This window comes from Stegostoma tigrinum, chromosome 4 (assembly GCF_030684315.1).
Source record: "Stegostoma tigrinum isolate sSteTig4 chromosome 4, sSteTig4.hap1, whole genome shotgun sequence".
Lineage (NCBI taxonomy): Eukaryota > Metazoa > Chordata > Chondrichthyes > Orectolobiformes > Stegostomatidae > Stegostoma > Stegostoma tigrinum.
In genome coordinates, this window is record NC_081357.1 from 121,290,144 (window position 1) to 121,311,493 (window position 21,350).

Consider the following 21,350-nt stretch of genomic DNA (forward strand, 5'->3'; position numbering starts at 1 on the left):
AGCGCGGGCCGAGTCCAGCCGCGGAACAATTGGGCAATTCCGGGAGTGATGGTGGATAGAGACAGGCACATGGAGGCAGCGTGGCCTCATGCTCTGGGGCCTCCAGGCATGGACTGGAACTTAAAAACTTACCAAAAACCGAAAGAAGTGCAGATGCTGTAAATCAGGAACAAAAACAAAGTTGCTGGAAAAGCTCAGCAGGTCCGGCAGTGCTTGTGAAGTAAAAACCGGATTAACATTTCGGGCCTGGTTCTGAGGAAGAGTCACCCGGACCCAAAATGTTAACTCTGATTTTTGCTTCTCTTAAATACTCATGGTCACTTATTATCATTCAAAACTTCTTCACTGTTTCATAGTAATCTATAATCTTTTTCATTCTGTATCAACACTAGTTTTTTACATCTGTAAGATTTGCACCTGGGTACTTGTGTCATTTAAAGGCAGCTGTTGTAAAAGCCTTTCACTGTACTTGTATGACCTGTAAAATATCAGGTTCCTGGATTTCTAATCAAAAATGTTGTGAACTTACAGCTCAAAATCATTGCATCCCAACGGTGTGGAAGCAGGCCATTTGGCCCATCACGTCTACTCTGTCCCTCCAAAGAGCCTCCCACCAAGGCCAACCCCCCACTCTATCCCTGCATTTCCCACCCTAGGCTCTAGCCTGCACATCTTTGGACTGTGGGAGGAAACTGGAGCACCCGGAGGAATCTACCTCAGCCTGGGTACGACAATCAAGGCTGGACTTTCACAGAACTTCGTAACTAGCCGATGGCATTGAGTGTGTACGTCCTGCCCTCAGGAGAAAGCATGAAGAGAGATGGCTGTTGGGTGAGAGACATGAGCAGGTATGTGGATATGATGTGGCAAGGGTTTCAGTAGAAAGGGACAGCATGGTCAGGTTGAAAATAAAAGTGAGAATCCAGCTGATTATAGAAAGTCTAGCGGGGGAGGGGTGGCAAGTCAAAAAATAAATAAAAACAAATTCATAAAACGGAAGCTGCCAGACTCAAAATGAAGAATCAGACACTGAGTGAGTTATAAATTGATTACGAGGCTGTGTTAGAGAGGTTGGCTGTATCTAAGGTTAATAGGCCAGATCATTCAGTCAGCAGTGATACAGGGTGATTACCATTCAATCCGAAGGTCTCTGTACTCTCACCACTTTGAATTATTCCAGCTGGATGTTCCTACCCTGTCTGCATCTGTGATGTTTCCGTGGGTCTGGGGAAGAGGGTCGGTGCAGGGGAGGACTGGGGAAGAGGGTCAGTACAGGGGAGGACTGGGGAAGAGAGTCAGTACAGGAGAGGACTGGGGAAGAGGGTCAATAAAAGAGAGGACTGGGGAAGAGGGTCGGTGCAGGGGAGGACTGGGGAAGAGGGTCAGTACAGGGGAGGACTGGGGAAGAGGGTCAGTACAGGAGAGGACTGTGGAAGAGGGTCAATAAAAGAGAGGACTGGGGAAGAGGGTCAGTACAGGAGAGGACTGTGGAAGAGGGTCAATAAAAGAGAGGACTGGGGAAGAGGGTCAGTACAGGAGAGGACTGTGGAAGAGGGTCAATAAAAGAGAGGACTGGGGAAGAGGGTCAATAAAAGAGAGGACTGGGGAAGAGGGTCAATAAAAGAGAGGACTGGGGAAGAGGGTCAGTACAGGGGAGGACTGGGGAAGAGGGTCAGTACAGGGGAGGACTGTGGAAGAGGGTCAATAAAAGAGAGGACTGGGGAAGAGGGTCAATAAAAGAGAGGACTGGGGAAGAGGGTCAGTACAGGGGAGGACTGGGGAAGAGGGTCAGTACAGGGGAGGACTGGGGAAGAGGGTCAGTACAGGAGAGGACTGTGGAAGAGGGTCAATAAAAGAGAGGACTGGGGAAGAGGGTCAGTACAGGGGAGGACTGGGGAAGAGAGTCAGTACAAGACAGGACTGTGGAAGAGGATCAGTGCAGGGGAGGACTGGGGAAGAGGGGCAGTGCAGGGGAGGACTGGGGAAGAGAGTTAGTACAGGAGAGGACTGGGGAAGAGGGTCAGTACAGGGGAGGACTGGGGAAGAGAGTCAGTGCAGGGGAGGACTGGGGAAGAGAGTCAGTGCAGGGGAGGACTGGGGAAGAGTGTCAGTGCAGGGGAGGACTGGGGAAGAGGGGCAGTTATATGTTGGCTGGAAATGCTTGAGCAGATGCATGGGGATAAATGTGATTTGGAGCAAAAACAGGAAGGTGGATTATTATGTGAATGGCGGTAGATTGGGAAAGAGGGTGTTGCAGCAAGAGAAAGGGGTCAGAGCCTGCCTCTTTATGGGGCATGTGGAACATTGCTTGCTCCAGTCCTACACTGGGACCTCCCACAATTCTTTCCTGGGTACATCAGTAACTGTTTGTTCATTTCGCCTCCAATTTCCACCCCTCTGTAACTTTCACACCATTCATTTCAGATACTTCCCATCCTGTCCTTGACCTCTCTGTATCCATTTCAGAGAATATTCGCTGCTATTCACGACAAAGCTATTGACTCCCATAACTACCTTCACCACAGCTTTTCACACACCACTCCATCCCATTCTCCCTCTCCCTTCGCCTACATTGTATCTGTTCGGATGATGCCACCTTCCAAAACAGCATTGCTGACATCGCTTGTTTCTTCCATAATCGTGGTTTCCCTTCCACTGTGATTGACAGGATCCTCAACCGCATCCGACCTATCACCTGTACTCCTGCCCTTGCTCCTTCCCGTCCCTCACGACAGTGTGATGGGGTTCCCCTTGTCCACACTTTTGTCCCCACCAGCCTCCGCATTCAAAAGATCATTCTCCACCATTTCAGACAACTCCAGCAGAATGTCACCACCAAACACATCTTTCCCTCACTCCTCGTGTCTGCATTTCGCAGGGATCATTCCCTCCTGGACACTGTAGTCCATTCCATTCCCACCAACACCACATCCCTTCCCACTGCACCTTCCCAGGCAACCACAGAAGATTCAACACCTGCCCCTTCACCTCCTTCCTGATCACCATCTAAGGGCCTAAACAGCCTTTCCAGGTGAAGCAGCATCTCACCTGTACCTCCTCCAATCTTGTGTATTGTATTTTTTGCATCCAGTGTGGTCAACTCTACGCTGGAGAAGTCAAACACAGACTGAGTGACAGACTTGCGAATTACTGCCAAACTGTTTGCAAGCAAGACCCTGACTTTCTCATAGCCAGTCACATTAACACAGCATCCTGTTTGCATGCCCACATGTCTGTACTTGGCATGCTCAGTGCTCCAGTGAATCACAGAGCAAACTCAGGGAACAACATCTCATCTTCAGACTGGGCACTTTACAGCCTTCTAGGCTCGATATTGAGTATACCTTCAAATTGTGAACCGACTCCTATTTCTTCCCTCTCGTTTAGCTTTACTTGGTACATTCTCTATCACCAGGTCCTCTCTCCCCTCACCCCACCCCAGTGAGACTGTCCGTAATTCCTAGTCTGACACACTGGTGTTCTGCCATTCTCGCATTCCTATCACTCCATCTGAACTATCAAAATCTTTTCTTCCCCAGCACTCTATGCTCGACCACTTCCATTCACCCCAAATATAGCATGTAAGCTGCCCCCTCCAAATTCACCTTATGTCAGCTCTGATGAAGAATCGTCTAGATTCGAAACATTAGCTTTCTCTCTCTCCGTGGAGGTTGCCTGAGCCTCTGTGATCTCCCCATTTGTTGTTTTCAAGATATCAGTGTCCCTGTACACCAGGCACCAAATGAAATTAAAAGAAATCACCAACATAATCACCAAAAGAAAACTTCATCAATTTTGCCTCCAATTTCCACCCAGCCCTCACTTTCACCCGGTCTGTCTCTGAATCCTCCCTTCTCTTCCTCGACATTTCTGTTTCCATTTCTGGGGATAGTTTGGCCACTAATATCCCTTACAAACACATTGACTCCCACAGCTACCTGGACTATACATCCTCACACCCTACTCCCTGTAAAGACTCCATCCCATTCTCTCAGTTCCTCCGTCTCCGTCGCATACGTTCAGATGAGACCAACTACACCAAGGGAGACTCCGAAATGTCCACCTTCTTCCTCAACCAAGGATTCCCCAACTGCGTTCTCGACAGGGTCCTCGACCAGGTCTGACCCATCTCCCGCACTTCTACCCTCACCCCTTCTCTTCCCTCCCGCAACAGCGATAGGTTTCCCCTTATCCTCACCTACCATCCCACCAGCATCCACGTCTGGAAAATCAGACGCCATTTCCGCCACCTCCAGCAAGATGCCACCACCAGACACATATTCCCCTCCCCTTCCTTGTCTGCCTTCTGCAGGAACTGTTGCCTCCAGACATCCTGGTCCACACGTCCTTCAGCCCCAACACCTCCCTCACAGCCCCACGGCACCTTCCCCTGTAACTGGCGAAGGTGCGACACCTGCCCATTTACCTCCTCCCTCCGCAGTATCCAAGGGCCCAAACATACCTTCCAGGTGAACAACACTTCACTTGCACTTCCCACAATCTAGCCTATTGCATTTGCTGCTCACAGTATGGTCTACTCTACGCTGGGGAAACGAAGCATAGGCTTGGCGACCGCTTTGCAGAACATCTATGTTCTACTCACAAAAAACACCCTGAACTACCTATTGCCTGCTGCTTCAATGCACCCCCTTGCTCCCTGGCCAACATCGCTGTCTCTGGCTTGCTGCAGTGTTCCAGTGAAGCCCAACGCAAGTTGGAGGAAAACACCTCATGTTCCGCTTGGGGACGCTACAGCCCTCCAGACTCAATATTGAGTTCAATAATTTTAGGGCCTAAATTCTCCAATTCCCCAGCCCCCCACCCCACACACCAGGCCTTGTAACCACATGGCCTAAAAGCTACACACCCCCTGTTGTTAGTCACTAACAGTCCCCATTAATAACTATTCACCCTCCCAGCCTGATCGTTAGCAACTCCTACGTCTGTCCAACTGTCTTTCCCTCTCTTTGGGCTCTATCCTATTGTTTATTCCCTACTCCACCCACCTCCCTATTTTCTGCATGTTCTGATGTTTTCCCAGCCACCATCAGTTCTGAGGAAGGGTCACGGGCCCAAAATGTTAACTCTCTTTCCTCCTCCACAGATGCTGCCAGACCTGCTGAGCTTTTCCAGCAACTTTGTTTTTGTTCCTGATTTACAGCATCAGCAGTTATTTTGGTTTTTACCAAAAGTAATCATGTGGGTCCAGGAAGCAATAAAGAAGACAAACCGTATGTTGGTCTTCATAGGATGAGGATTGGAGCACAGGAGCAGGAAAATCTTCCTACAGTTGACCAGAGCCCCGAGAAGACTGCACCTGTGTGCAGTTTTGACCTCCTTATCTGAGGAAAGATGTTCTGGTGATGTAGGGTGAGGAACAAATATTTGCCAGGCTGATACCTGGGATGGCAGGAAAGATGTTTGTAAAGAACCTGGATTGATTATATATTCACTGGACCCTAGAAGAAAAAGGGGGAATCTCATAGAAACTTAGAAAATTCTAACAGGACTAGACAGGTGAAACTCAGAAAGAATGTTTCAGGTCACTGAGTGAAAAAATAATTTCTACAACTCCTCTGCCCCCTACCTTAAATTTAAGCCCCTCTTCATTGATCCCTCCACCAAGGGAAAAAAAAACCTCTTCCTGTTTATCCTATCTCTGTCTTCCAATAATTTTAAAGATCTCAATAATGTTCCCCTCAGTCTCCTCTGCTTCAAGGAAACCAACCCCAATCTGTCCAATCTCTCTTCATGACAAAAACTCTCCAGCCTAGGCAACATGCTGGTAAACCTCCCCTGCCCACATTCCAGTGCAATGATTTTCCTCTTACAGGTGGATTCCAGAACTGCACACAATACTCCAGCTGTGACATAACTGATGTTTCATACAGTTGCAGCATAAATTCCCTGCCCCGAAACTGTACACCTCGGGTAGTAAAGGCAAGGATCACGTATGCCTACTTAATCATTCAGCCACTTCGACTGGTTGACATGCACACAAAGTTCCCTGGGATTCCTGCTGCTAACCAGGGTCTTCATGTATTCACTTGCCTTGATAGTTCTGCCCAAGTACATCTTCTGACACATATCTGAATTGAATTCTAGCTGGATTTAATTCTATTTGCCACTGACCAGCCCACAGAAAGTGGTTGAGGCTAAAACACTGAATGCTTTCAACAAGGATGTGAAGGTGTTAGTGTTGGACTGGGGTGGATAAGGTCAAAAATCACACAACACCAGGCTATAATCCAACAGGTTTACTTGAATGCACAAGCTTTCGGAGTCTCACTCCTTCATCAGGTGTCAACTAGAGAGGTGGCTTAGGCACAGAATTTATAAGCAAAAGATGAAAGAACTGATGCAAATGCATTGAACAAACGTAAGATAGCTGTTAAATCTTTAATCAGTTAGAAAGGATTAATACGCAAATCTCAGGATTTATTTCGAGCCACTGCCCGAAGATAACTGGGGGTTCTATCAGTATACCAGAGGTGACATCTCAGGTCAGACAACACATTTTAGGCATGAGGCCTTGTTTAGAATCTGGCCGTGTATTAACTTGTAATCAGACTGGTTTTCAACAAGGCGTTAGATATAGTTCTGAGGACCAAAGTGATCAAAGATTCTGAGGAGAAGGTGGGGTACTGGATTTGATGATAAGCCATGATCATTTTGAATGGTGGAGCAGGTTCGAAGGGCCAAATGGCCTGGTCCTGCAGTTTTCTTTCTTTGTTTCTTTGCGAAAACAAGAAAATACATCATAAACTCAATGGCACTATTCTAAAGAACTATAGCAGCCTGGGGTATGTGTGTAAATTGTTGCCTGTGGAGGAAGGGTGCAAGTGGTTAAAAAGGCTTAAGGATCCATGGTTTATTATGGTGGAGGTAGGTCCAATCCTGACTTTCAAAAATTGGAAATGAACCTGAAGAGAAAAGATTTGCAGGTCTTAGTGGCTGGAAAATGTTAGCAATGACTATATACTTTGGCAGAGAGCTGGGATGGACTCAGGGGGGTGAATGGTTTCTTTGTGTCTTGTGACCGTTCTCTGATTCTATACTTCTGTGGGCTTGTAGATTTTATGCTGCATTTTTCTTTCATGAAATGCAATCTTTCTCAAAATTTGCAGTTTTGTTGAGAACGAAGCTACCATCAAGCCTTTTGCGATCACATATTTTTTACCATTTTAATATACATTTTCTGTGGGTTTAAATGATGTAAAAGTATCCTTTGCTTTTCCACTCACTCACCAATTAGATCACTGTTTTTAATTGTAAAATTTCCATTCCACCCACCCGTCATGACATGATCACTTTTGCAATGTTTTATTCCACCTTCACCAGCACATTAATTAAGTTTTAAAAATCAGACAGCTAGCCCTGGACCAGACGATTAATCTGGGATTTTTTCCCCCAAAGGCATTCGATAAGCCTCAATAATTTTCCATACTGTTCTATGCTTAGTCAAACTCTCAACTCTCAACAGAGATTTTAAGTGAAAGTTTAAAACAAAACAGAGGGGAGATGAGAATTGTTTTATGTAGCAAGTTATTGAAATGACATGCCTTGCCTGAAAGGATTGTGGAAGCAAAATCAATAATAACTTTCAACAGAGAATTGGAGATATACCTATAAAGAAAACATTTACAGTGTGCTGGGGCAAAAATAGTGAAACAGAATTAATTTAACAGCACTTTCAAAAAGCCAGCACGGACAAGACAAGATGTAAAACCTTACATATCCTGTATGTATCATTCAATGATTCTACAGACTTAGAGTTCTATGGAGTTAGAAAACAGAATTTCACACAAATGTATTTCAGGCTTCAGCAATGAAGTAACATTTTTTCAAGGTACATCATCAGCAAGCACATATAGTTCCAATCTCTTCATCTGAATCAGTTTTTGAGGAGGCGGTGTCGTAGTGTTAATGTCATTAGGAATCCAGAATCCCAGGCTAATGTTCCAGGAACAAGTTCAAGATTGTTCTGAAGAAGAGTCATATCCAATTCGAACATTAATTCTGTTTCTCTCTCCGCTGATGCTGTCAGGCCTGGTGAGTTTCCCCAAGGTTTTCTGTTTTTATTTCAAATCCTCCCACGGCAGATGGTGAAAGCTGAATCCAATGAAATGCAGTAGAATTACAAACTAACTTAATAGTGGCTATGTAACTACTGTTATTTGTCAAAGAAATCTACCTGGGAAATCGGAGTTAACACAGTGTGGAGCTGAAGGAACACAGCAGGCCAGTCAGTATCAGAGGAGCAGGAAAGTTGACGTTTTGGGTCAGGACCCTTCTTCAGAAATGGGAAGTGGGAAGGGCCTGGGGAATAAATAGAGGGAGGGGGGTGGGCTGGGGAAGGTAGATGGGATAATGGGAGGTGAATGCAGGTAGGGAGTAGTGGGGATTGGTCAGTAGGATGGGTGGAGCAGATAGGTGGGAGAGGAGATGGACAGGGTGTGTCAGATCAAGAAGACGGAGATGAGAACGAGGTTGGTCATGGGATGAGGCCAGGGGTGGGGACATTTTGAAACTGGTAAAATCCACACTTAGGCCTTTGGGCTGTAGGCTCCTGAGGCAGAATATGAGGTGCTACTCCTCCAGTTTTTGGGTGCTGTCCTTGTGACACTGGAGGAGGCCCAGAATAGACACATCACCCAATTGGGACAGGGAGTTGAAAAGGGTCACCACTGGAAGATGTTGTCGTTTGTCATGAACAGATCACAGAAGCTCTACAAAGCAGTCCCCAAGCCTCCACTTGGTCTCACCAACGTAAAGGAGGTCACATCGGGAGCAGTGGATGCAATAGGCCACATTGGCGAATGTGCAGGTGAACCTCTGTCTAATGTGGGAGATTTGTTTGGTGCCTTGAATGGAGGTGAGGGGGGAGGTGTCGGGGCAGGAGTAGCACTTCCTGCGGTTGCAAGGTGAGGTGCTGGGAGTGATGGGCTTAGTGGGGAGTCAGGAGCGGGCGAGGTCTGGGAAATTAGTGTGCTTTAGGGAAGGAAATCTGATATTCTTACCTGGTGTGGTTTACATGTGACTTCAGACCCACAGTAAGATGGTTGACTTTTAACCACACTTTGAGTAATTAGGTATGGGAAATAAATGTTGGCCTACAACATCCTTTGAACAAATTCTACAAAAAGAATGGTCTAGTCTAACTTTATTGTGTTAGGCTGTGCCTCAGTATGAAGGGTGACTTGCAATTACCTAGTTTGATGGAATTCTATGATAACTGATACATCTGGCCTACCATCTGCAGGTTCTGCCACATGTGGCACAAGCATACTTGAAAGATAGGACTTATTTGTTTTTGGGTGTTTCAGCCCTCTCTCCAAAGTCTTGACTTCATTATTGTTGGCCCATGATGAGTCTTTCAAAAGTCTTCAGAGCCTTCTGGAATGAACCTTCTCCATTTCGGTCAGTCACTAGCCTGGGAGTCCCGTCATTCAGTTGAATGTTTGATCTCTCCTAGGATGCTTTGACGGTATATTGAAAATGTTTCTGCCTTCCTCCTGGGAATATCCTGCCTGACCGATTCCTGAATGTAACAATTGCTGTCAAGCATATGAACAACGGGTTCTAGCATCTCAATGCCAAGTGAGATAGTCAGAACTGCTGATGATGGAGTCTCTGAAGAAGGGTCCCAATTCAAAACGTCAGCTTTCCTGCTCTCTGATGCTGCTTAGCCTGCTGTGTTCCTCCAGCTCCATTCTGTGTAATCAATGCCAAGTGAGCTGTCTTGGAAGAGGATGTTGCTGATGAGCCTCCTTCCTTGCCCCTGTATTTGTGAAGGTACCGCTGTGTACACTTATTTAGTATTTTGAGGTGTCTGCTGTCTAAGTGTCCAATGCATATAGGAGCAACAGCTCACTACCACCTGAAGATCTATGATTTTAGTGTGAAGTTCGAAATCCTGGTGTGTTTCATCATGTATGTCAGGAATAGGCTAACCCCTCCCTTACAACCAACATAAAGACTAACATTTTCATTTCTAAATGTAGAAAACACATGCAAAAGTCCCAATTTAAAATATATTAAGCTGCTGTCATCCTCATTTAGTCTAGTCAGTATTGTTATGTTCCATTTAGAAGTCCATGCAGCCACTAACTTAATCCAATCCCTATATTTTCAATTTTCTTTTTCTTCCCTAAATCTTTACTGAACTCGGGTTATTTCAAATAGTTTCTCCCATCCTGCTGAAATGCCACACCGTCCACTTGTTGTTGTTCTTTGCTTCAGCATTAACTTTCTGCCCTGGTTGTTTTCCTTAATCTTGACTAATGGTTGGCTACTCCCTTCAGTTTGAGACCGTGTTACACTGCTGTCCAATCTACACATGCTGCCATTACTTTGGACTAGAAACAGCTGCCTAACTTGTTTTGTTACCCCTAAATTACACCACCTTTAAGAATTTGCAAGACATCACAAATTCAATTGTGGGCAAATGACTCTGGTTCCATAACACTGAACATTTATGAATTTAGAAAACCCCAAATCCACGGCTAGTCTGTTAATAGCACGGAACTTGAGTATCGCTGAAAATAGACACATTTTGTCAAAGATTTTTGCTTTGCATTCATCAGGACAATTTGCAAGAATACCACTTCAAGAAAAAACCCAAAATTTATGCTACAGGAAAGGGGATTGCTGATTTTGGTGGCAAGTAAACTCAAATTGATAGAGGCTTCAGCGTAGAAAAAACTCCCATTAATGCTGATTAACAGTTGACTGGCATGGTTTGTACATTTTATTATGTATAACCTCACGAAAGGCCCTGGGCTACTCTCTTGGTCCTGAAAAATTATTAATCCACCTCAGATTACCCTGGAAGAGGGGCACATTTCAAGTGTTTGGGTAACAGGAGATGCTAGCTCTTTCATGCTACTACTATGCATTAACAACACAAGCAGTGTTAATCAATAACAGTAGGCTTCTGTCAAGCCAAAAGGTTGTTCTGCCTATTACATAATGAGTATGTGGCATTTGAATTTCACTGCTGGTGTGATCTCAGGTATACAGGCTGTATGTCCAAAGACTGGTGGATCATATCAAATAGCACATTCTTTTGGCTATTTGCAATAAGCAAAATACCCAAACAGTTTTTCTTTGTAAAACTCAAAACACAGTGTCCAACATTACATGTGATTCTACAATTGGGCAACATTTGCTGGATAAGCCTGAGCCTGTGAAAAATTTTGCCAGCAATCATGCTTAGGGTTATTGGTCAGGTTCACGGTGTAGTATACTTGTATGTGCTGGAGTTACATCTATTAATACGCAGACAGAAAAACAATGTACACACACTGCACCTGTACCGACTCAACAAAATGGGCAAGTGCAGTGACCTGATTAATCAGAACCAATTTGCCTGTTTAAAATTTAAACAAAGTCTGGCATTTATCTGTCAATCATCATTAAGTTGTGCATTCTTCATGTCAATGCCTGTAGATCTGAGTTCACTAGCCAATCAAACAGTAGTGTCCTCTCATGATATATGACCACTGGCTATCCACTCTGCTTGGTCTTCTTCTGAATTGTCTCGAAGCATGCAAGATGAAAAGCTCTAATAAAATGGTCTCTTTTCAGCAATGCACAGTCATGTCTGCACTCACATTGCTACAGTCACAGCCATTCACATCGAAAGACTAAAAAAGGGTTAAAAGCAAAACTGATAACTTTGGAACAAAAACTGTCCATACAAGGGACTGTGATGGAAAGCCAGCTCAAAATCATATGCAAACTTCAAAAATGTCCAGAACCTGTGTTAAATATCAACATGTAGCAGTATTAATTGACTTAACCTGCATTATATAACGAATCAATAAAGCTCTTTATATTTTTCTTCCAATAAGAATTAATTAGTAGTTGAAAAAAAATCCTTTTACTTCCCTCAGTTATTGCCACAATGAATGTCATTATGACTCCCACACCTTCTCGTGGGAAATAAATTTGAGGGCTATTTTTGCTTCATGCCGTAAGGCAATAGATGAAGAAATTATACACTGTGAAAAGCTGATCATTCAAACAATTTGAGAAGAGAAATGATGGAGACAGAAAGCGAGAGTAGCATTTGTAGATGTATGAGATGACTGACAACACTGGGCGGCACTCATCCTCTGTTATCTGGTGGGCCATTATTTAATCTGTTTGACTGCCAACGCACAATAAAACTATATTATTAATTAAAGTGATGGTTGTGATATACGATAATATTTTCCTGTACATTTCTCAATACCTACAAGGACAGAGATATGAATATTTTAATTAATAAATAAAAAGTGCAAGTATTGCTGTTCTTGTCATCATAACATTCTCATTCAAAAGATCATCAAGATTTTGTTTTATGGGTTTTGATCACTTTCAGTTTATTTTACTTGCTTAGCCACTGTTTATTGTTTATCTGTGTCCTCACAGAATCCCTACAGTGTGGAAGAAGGCCAGTTGGCCCATTGAGCCCAGACAGACAGAAACCCAAGGCTGGAATCGAACTGGGGCCCTGGCACTGTGAGGCAGCCATACTAACCATTGAGCCACTGTGCTACCATCATTTTAACTACAATGTTTATAAGGTTAATACATTATGGGGTTGTAACTATAAAACCAAGGTAAAGGAAGAGGTAATATAACCTGTTCCACAGTTTGTCAGTGATTCTGAGTGGGTTGACTGGGTGATCAAGGGAAGGAGTAAATTGATTTACTCTGAAGAAATGTAAAGTATTGATAGTTGGAGGCAAAGACGGTTTCCATGAGTGGATTCTGAGTCTGCCAAAGCCCTAGAAACGTCCCAGATTAAAAATAATTGTGGTAAAAATTGTCTTTTTCCTTCTAAGATGAAAATGCACTGGGGTCAGGCATTGATTAGCATGAATGGACTGGATACCTGTGAACTCATGATCAGACCTCTCCTGAAAGAAACCCTATCCCTGTTTTTCAAAACTTGCCCACTTACGTAGATGATAATTGCACTTTGTGATCTGTCAGTCTGATTTTGAGGCTTCCTAGTTTAGCTCTCTTTATCGATGTCATGGTGCAGTTATTAGTCAGTTAACACCCAATAATGAGAATCTTGTTCTAGAGAGTAGGAAGCTGCCTAAAATTTAGTATTGCAGGAAATTGGTACAGTGTAATTCACTGCCATAGCTTTTTTCTTAAATACTAATTTGTTTTTACATTGAATTGTTGAATTTTGAAATAAGAAACAAAAAGCAAATCATATTTGCTTCATGGGAGGCATCGTCTAGAGGTGTTAGGACTAGACTATTAGTCCAAAAACTCAGCTAATATTCTGGAGAAACAAGGTGTAGAACTGGATGAGAACAGCAGGCCAAGCAGCATCAGAGGAGCAGGAAGGCTGACGCTTTGGGCCAAGACCCTTCTTCAGAAATCTGACACATGCCATTTCTGAAGAAGGGTCTAGGCCCAAAATGTCAGCCTTCCTGCTCCTCTGATGCTGCTTGGCCTGCTGTGTTCATCCAGTTTTACGCCTTGTTATCTCAGATTCTCCAGCATCTGCAGTTCCCACTATCTCTAATATTCTGGGAAACCAGGTTCAAGTTGCCACCATGGAAGTTTGAATTCAATAAAAAGGAGTTGGAATTCGATAAAGAGAGCTAAACTGGAAAGCCTCAAAATCAGACTAAGAGATCACAACGTGCAATTATCATCTGCATAGTGCAAGTAATGTGGGCACCTCACAAGTGGGCAAGTTTTGAGAAACAGGGCTAGGGTTTCTTTCAGGAGAGGTCTGATCATGAGTTCATAGACGCCCTGTCCATTCATGCTAATCAATGCCTGACCCCAGTGCATTTTCATTAATGATGACTTGGAATTCCTGTCAGGAAAAACCTATCTGGTTCACTAAAGTCCTTTAAGTAAGGAAATTTGCCATCCTTGCCTGGTCTGGCCTACATGTGACTCCAAACTCACAGCAATGTAGTTGTCCCTCTTTGCAATTAGGGATGGACAATAAATGCTGGCCTACCAAAGGATGCCCACATGCCTGAGTGAATAAAAATAATTTTAAAATGTTTACATTGTACAGGAGATTAAGTTTAATTTCATTTTTGTTAGTTCTGGCCTCTCTTTGTACTTTAATTAATTTAAATATTTAAAAGTTTAAATGTCAGGTTTAAAATGAGGAAGTATTAAATGCATAGATAACTCAGTGTGGAGCTGGAGGAACACAGCAAGCCAGGTAGCATCAGAGGAGCAGGAAAGCTGACGTTTCAAGTCAGGACACCCCTGAAGGATCTGTACCTGAAACGTCAGCTTTCCTGCTCCTCTGATGTTCTTACTATCTCTGAATGCTAGATAAGCTGTGCATCGACACATTTCAGCGATTTACTGTATAGCCACTGAAAATGCTTCAATACTGTGCGTCACTTTCCTTGTTGAATTACCAAAGAGCACTGCTGTTTAAGATGAGAATGAACTGGTTAGAACTGGAGTTCAGTTGCACTGCTCTTGACAGGAGCTTTGTGAAAAAAATAGGTTGACCTTAGAGTAACAATATTTTAACAACAGTATAGTAGCTGGAAACTGGGCAGGAAAGAGTTTGAGTGAACATCTTAACATCGCATTTTACATTGAAACTACTTTAGCTACAAAACAATTCTAATCCTCTTTGGATTACTAGACATAGGTCAATGCTCTGAGGTACAAATATGCTGTATATTATGATTTTCTCTGAAATCCAGCACAGCACCATGAAATGTATTCTCAGTGCATGACTTGGCATATGTGCATCTGAATAGGCACAATACAAATCTGAATATCATCAGAATTCTGTGTGTAATTTGACCTGAGTGTCTTAAGTTGAACAGCATAAGCAAACATTACGCTAAAGTGAGATAGTTGCAACTTTAAGCTTACCCTCTTCAAAGTTGCCAATTATATCTTCTGTTGCTGTGGTATTCTTCCTTGACATGTTTACATTGTTCAACATGGTCAATCCAACATTATTACTTCATCGTCTCTTCCCTTCTCCTCCTTCTCCCCATGAGACAGTTTATATTTAAGCGATTCCACACTATCTGGCCCACTGCAGCCAGGACAACTCTATTAGTAGATTCCCCTATAACCCTTATGTGGTGATCTCCACGATTCCTAGATCTAATCTTTGTCCATGAAAACAAATCAAAAAACTTATAGATATTTTGAACTTCTGAATACAAATTGTGTTTTTAAAAGAAAGACACACAAGCTAAAAGATGGCTAAGAATTCAAATTTAGTGGCTGCCTACAATCCTGAGGGATCGTGGAATGTTGCGCCTGAAGACAGCCAATGGGAGAGATAATTAAACAAAAAATGAGCTGTGACCTCCTATGAGTTGTGTCCCAGATTGCAGACATATTGAGTTTCATGAAAGGCGGTCTGCTGAAAGATGTGTTTGCGTTGTTTTATCTCTTTAGGGATACATAAGGAAGGTGTTAAAAACCAACTGGCCTTGGGTTGGGTGTGCTGGAGAACTGTTGTGCTAGTGTGCTAGCTTGTGGTTTAGTTTACACTATGCTAAAGTCTGCTGTGAAGAGGCACATCTTAGTACTCCCACTCGACACTCTTACGTGTGCAGATAAAAAAAATTAAAGCTTAAAACAAGTCATCACTAAAGCCACTGTTGAATAAAAGTGGGGAAAAAAGAAATTCCCTTCAGCTAATTACAGAACGCAGAATCTCCAAACAACCAACCACCCCCAAGGCAGTGCTACTGAAATCATTTACATCAACAGCTGTTTGCTTCACCATAACCACAGCCCTATCTCTTCCTTAATAGTCTGCATTGGCCTTTGATGTTCAATGAAATAAATGTATGTGAAGTTGATTTCAACTAGGAATGTATCCACCTCTGGAGCCTTTTTCGGTATAATGCATACTTCTCCATCCCTTGGTTCGAAACAGAGGCAGTACAGGAGGATCTCTGTCTACATCTGTTGCCTCTAGTGGCAGAGCATAAGTTATCTGAGTTACGCATTTAAACACTTTCTACATACCCTACCAACCCCTGCCTCATCATGAAAAGCCTTCACAAAAATTACTGTTCTATGTCATAAATTGTATCTCTCACATTTTCCAAAAATGTAGAAAACTTTCTGTTAGGGGCAGAGTGCAATTCAATCTTATGTCATTGTTGTAGAGTTCTGCTGCTTCTCCACTAATTGTCCGTGGGTTTACTTCATTCAGCCTGAGAAGGGGATCGCATCAACACCAGTTTCTCCTCATGGCACCTGACCTTTGGGGAACTGGTTTTGAATTATTCATTCTTAGGATGCAGGCATTGGTAAGAAGCCAGCATTTAATACCCATCGTTTGCTGCGCATGCATAACTGAGTGACTTGCTGAGCTGTATTTCAGAGGGCTGTTAAGCAGTTAAACTAACACTCTTTACTGTTATCTTGGTGATTTGTTTTGCTGCAATGCAGTATCACAGTCAGCACTCTGCTCATACAGCCTGGATCCAACAGAAATGCATTCAAGAAGCAAAAGATATAAGGGACAATTAGTTGGTTGTTTTTATGAAAGATGTTGCAATAATAAGCTTTTATTCCACAAAGGATATTTAAAGGTGTAAACAATAAGACAAGTCAGCTTTCTTTGTCATTTTTATACATAGAAACACAAATAACTGTCTTCATTAGGTCCCCTACGTTTAACCTATTAAAAAATCTGACGTCCGCTCACATTTGCCATCAACTTTTCTATTTTAATTTCCCATATCCACATTAAAAACAGAAAATGCATATAAACTTATCATACAGTAATTATGTTTTACAGCTGTAGGACATGTTTACATCGTTCTTTCTATTATAAATTTGAACATCATGATTTATAACATGAATACAAAGATAAGAATGGAAAGTATGACTTTAAAATTAAGTATGAATTACATCTGCACATTTTATCCAATTGTCCTCTCATCTTGCTACAACTAGAGGAGATTCATTAATATTTGAATACATGCCTGGGTTCATTACTTGACCCTGAAAATTTATGTCTATTTTTTCAGTTGAATGGGTATATTTCTTGTTGAATCAAAAACGCTTGTTTCACTAAACCACCTTAAAACTACTGAATAGTATTCCTCTGATATTGGCACAAACAGACTGATTCTGTGTCAGTCAATCTCACCCAGACATAGGAAACTAGATTTGGCTCCTTTGGCACAAAAGAAAGTCAATTTTAAAATTGAAATAAAAATTGTTTCACACTAACACTTTTTTTTCCTCTGAAATGATCCTTCAAGTAACAGTTACTAAGTTTTTGTGATTTAATTTACTGAATACATAAATGTATTTATACCATTTGTACCTGCCATTGCTTTGTACTGTATCTGTACTTGACATGGTTCTTTTCAGTTGTGTGATTCTTCTAATCCACAGGAGGTGCATTAATGCATACCTGTAGCTGGTTTTACACCAAATTAGAGAAGAAATTTTAATGTTCAATTTTGTTTTCAATTTAAAATAGAATTACTTGTACTGCTGTGGAGATTTTATATTCGCTGAAGTCATTTAGGGAAGGGAGGAATAATGGTGCTTTTTTAAAAAGGCTGATTATGATCTGACGTGCTGGGGCAGTATTTGCATCTGAGCTGATGTAGCTGTAGATCTGTTATATGTGTTCCTCAGTCGGGTGTCAACAAACACATGTATAAACAAGGGTTTCTGCTTCCATCTCTTCGCCGTGTAACAGATAGAAGTACGTCTCCACCATCCATGGTGGAAGAAGGTCCAGAAATAATTAATCAAATTATCTCATAGAATCTCTATAGTGTAGAAGCAGGCCATTTGGCCCATTGTTTCCATACTGACCCTCTGAAGAACATCTCACCTACACCCACCCCAACCCAATCCCTGTAACCCTGCATTCCCATGGCTAATACACCAAGAATGCACATGCCTAGACACTATGGAGCAATTTAACATGGCCAATCTACCTAATCTGCACATCTTTGGACGATGAATGGGAGCACCTGGACGAATCCCATGCAGACACGCAGAGGACATTTAAGTTCCACACAGACAATCAACCAAGGGTAGAATCGAACCCAGGTCCCTGGCACTGTGGGGCAGCAGTGCTAACCACTGAGCTACCATGTTGTGGCCCTGACAGAAAATATTTAACTCAAAATAAAACAAGAAAGTCTTGCTATATATTGGAGCAACTAATTAATCTCCTGCCATTCCAATATGTTGGAAAAATTAAATTCAAACCAAGACTTTCCTTCGAATCTCTCCCTTTGTTAGTAAATGCCTTTCTCAAAGTCATTGTTCTCTCCTGCAACCCATTCCACTATCGTCTTCCTTCTGGAATTTCTCATTTTCTTCCTAAGTTTTCCAAACCCAATCATCGACAGAGTCAGATAAAACTACATCAATGCTCTTTGTCATTCTTTCATCACGTATTACTACATACTGAAGAATGTTTGATTGCAATCAGTCAGTTCAATTCATGAGATGCTAGATTTGCAACATGGAAAATAGCCAAGGATGCTGGTTCAATCTGCTTACCTGCCGTGATTGGTCTGGAGGCTGGCTCCCTGCTTTGTCCATGCTTAACATAGAGTAATGCACCAGAAGCAATATCAGACCCCTCTCTCTCTTTCTCTCTCTCCTATGTTGAGAAATATCTAAATAAAAACCAAAAGAACTGTGGACACTGTAAATCAGGAAATAAAACAAAGTTGCTGGAAAAGCTCAGCAGGTCTGGCAACATCTGCGGGGGAGAAAACAGAGTTAATGTTTCAGGTCCCGTGACCTTTCCTCAGAATTGATGATGGCTGGGAAAATGTCAGTTTATCTGCAGAAAATAGGGAGGTGGGTGGGCCAGGGAGTAAACAATAGGATAGAGCCCAAAGAGAGGGAAAGACAGTTGGACAGATAAAGGAGTTGCCAACAATCAGGCTGGGAGGGTGAATAGTTGTTAATGGGGACTGTTAGTGACTAACAACAGGAGGTGTGTAGCATTTAGGCTATGTGGTTACAAGGCCTGGTGTGTGGGGTAGGGGCTGGGACATGGGAGAGTTTAGGCCCTAAAATTATTGAACTCAATATTGAGTCCAGAGGGCTGTTGGGTCCCCAAGCGGAAAATGAGATGTCACTCCTCCAGCTTGTGTTGGGCTTCACTGGAACACTGTAGAAAGCCAGAGACAGAGATGTTGGCCAGGGAGCAAAGTGGTGCATTGAAGTGGCAGGCAACAGGTAGTTCAGGGTCTTTTTTGCGAGCAGAAGATTTTAGATTATCGGATTAGCTTTGCAAACCTTTCCAGTGAAAGGCTCAGCCCATTTAGAATTGGAACCAGCATTAGGCTTTATTGTCACATGTACTCAAGAATAGAAGTACAGGAGTACAGTGAAAAGTCTACACATTCGCCATTTTCAACACCAACTGAGATTCAAAGGTACCAGATGTTTTATTAACAAAGAGCCCTTGAGAAGTACTATTGAATGAGCATTCCCACTGCAGAGCACTGTTGGGGAAGATGGTGGTATTGTATTTATTTCACTAAACCAGTAATCTATAGCCCCAGGTTAAGGAGGGAAAGCTGGACATTGATTGTGTTGAACATGTTGACAGAGAAGCCACATGAACTACATGTTACTTTGTCAAACAAAGTTTCTATGCATCACAGCACTGCTGACAAGCGTAATTGAGGCACGTATGACTTCATTCCTGAAGCATACAGGCATGGGTTTTGAAATTTAAGTAAGACACCTGGGTTAAAAAAAAGGCTACCCATTTAAGAGGTAAAGCAAAGTAATTTTGATGAGCATCGTGTATGTAGCCCTCAGATAAATTGTTCTCATATAAGAATTTGAAATCTGACAACGTTTTGTGATTGGAATCTATGTTGAAGATCAGAGATGTACAGTGGGAATGTCTGATGATTATGAGTTGATCCAAAAAACTAAAACATTTTTCTGTCATCTTCATAAATTAAAGAAGGGTAGAGGTTGTGACATTGCAAAGAAGGCTAGTAGTCAGGGTGAAAAAAGAACACCTGGGAATGCTCTATTCCTCAGATCAGAAAGGTGCTGAGGTGGGGGTGAAAATTGAAGGCCTAAATATTTCTATCACATTAGAATAGGATACCCTTCATTCAGATTGTTGGAAGATGTGAGGGAAGCCCAAGGGACTTATTGGTGTGTGGAAGAACGTCTGTGAAAAAGCTGCTTAAAAGGAAAATATCACACATCAAATTGTAGCTTTAACAACAACCCTGAAATCAACCTGTAAAATGGGTGACAGATAATATTCAAATGATGCAGCTAAAGCTATAATGAAACTCACGAGCTCCAACTCCATCACATCTTTCCTGCAGATGCTGCCTTTCCCCAGGTGAGTGAGAGCTCAGAAATGCCCACCTTTTTCCTTAACCGCCCACATTTGACAAGGCCCTCAAACCAAATACGGCAACAAAATCTTACGACAGAAATGTAGGAATACAGAAAGCTCAAAGATCAATAAACAGGTGCGTCACTTAGCCAAGGCTTCAAAAAGGCATATTGCTGTACATATCAAGTAGGGGGAAACCTCAATAGGTATTCAAACTGGCAACTTTAATATCCATACCAGGTTTTGAGAAACCAATTGATCCAGTCTTAGTAGATTGTTTGGGACCATTAACAAAAATGAAATGAGATAGAACATATCCTGACAGTTATGGCTACAATAACTTAATTTCCAGAAGCTATTCCATTAATAATTTCAGTGAAGTTAATAGTGGAAAAATTCACAGTTTTTTTATTCATTATAGATTATCAATTTACTCAAAACATTTCATCTAAAAAAATCTCAGATGGAGTAAGTTATTGATATAAAACAATTACAATCTATCGTCAGTCATCAGCAAACATGCCATCTGATTCTGAATGATTAGACCTTATTGTCATGAAAACCCACAGGATTAGGGCAAAGGATTGAATCCTATTTGCTACCAAAGATTCCCCAAAAGAATCTATTAGGTTGGTTTATTCTGATTGATCTATAATGATGAGAAATCCATTAAAAATGATCAAGGAAAAGTTTTTAAGTCAGAAAGATGAATCATCAATGTTCAATTATGTGTCCTTTTTTACAGACTCTCACAGGATCATACAAAGTCAAACAGAAGCATTTGAAAAAAGAAAAAGCTGGAGAAACTGACTAGGTTAGAAGAAGGGTCACTGATGGGTCTCAGAGTGCTGAGCTTGTGGAATTCATTGCCACGGAGTGCAGTGGAGGCCAGGACGTTGGATGCCTTCAAGGCAGAGATCAACAAATTCTTGATCTCAGAAGGAATCAAGGGCTACGGGGAGAGTGCAGGGAAGTGGAGTTGAAATGCCCATCAGCCATGATTTAAATGGCGGAG

At 42.3% G+C, this 21,350-nt stretch overlaps 1 long non-coding RNA gene across 3 annotated transcripts in view; it reads right to left on the reverse strand.

Moving 5' to 3' along the window:
- Positions 1–6,308: 6,308 nt before the first annotated feature.
- Positions 6,309–21,350, reverse strand: part of LOC125452938 (uncharacterized) — a 123,080-nt gene continuing 108,038 nt past the window's right edge. For 2 of the 3 annotated variants that reach the window (XR_007247635.2, XR_007247634.2), the window contains 2 exons: positions 18,511–18,629; positions 6,309–8,112 (listed from right to left, as the gene is read on the reverse strand). This is a non-coding gene — a long non-coding RNA (uncharacterized LOC125452938). Of the gene's footprint in view, positions 8,113–18,510; positions 18,650–21,350 lie in introns of all 3 variants that reach the window. The other variant, XR_009445710.1, reaches the window with a different exon arrangement.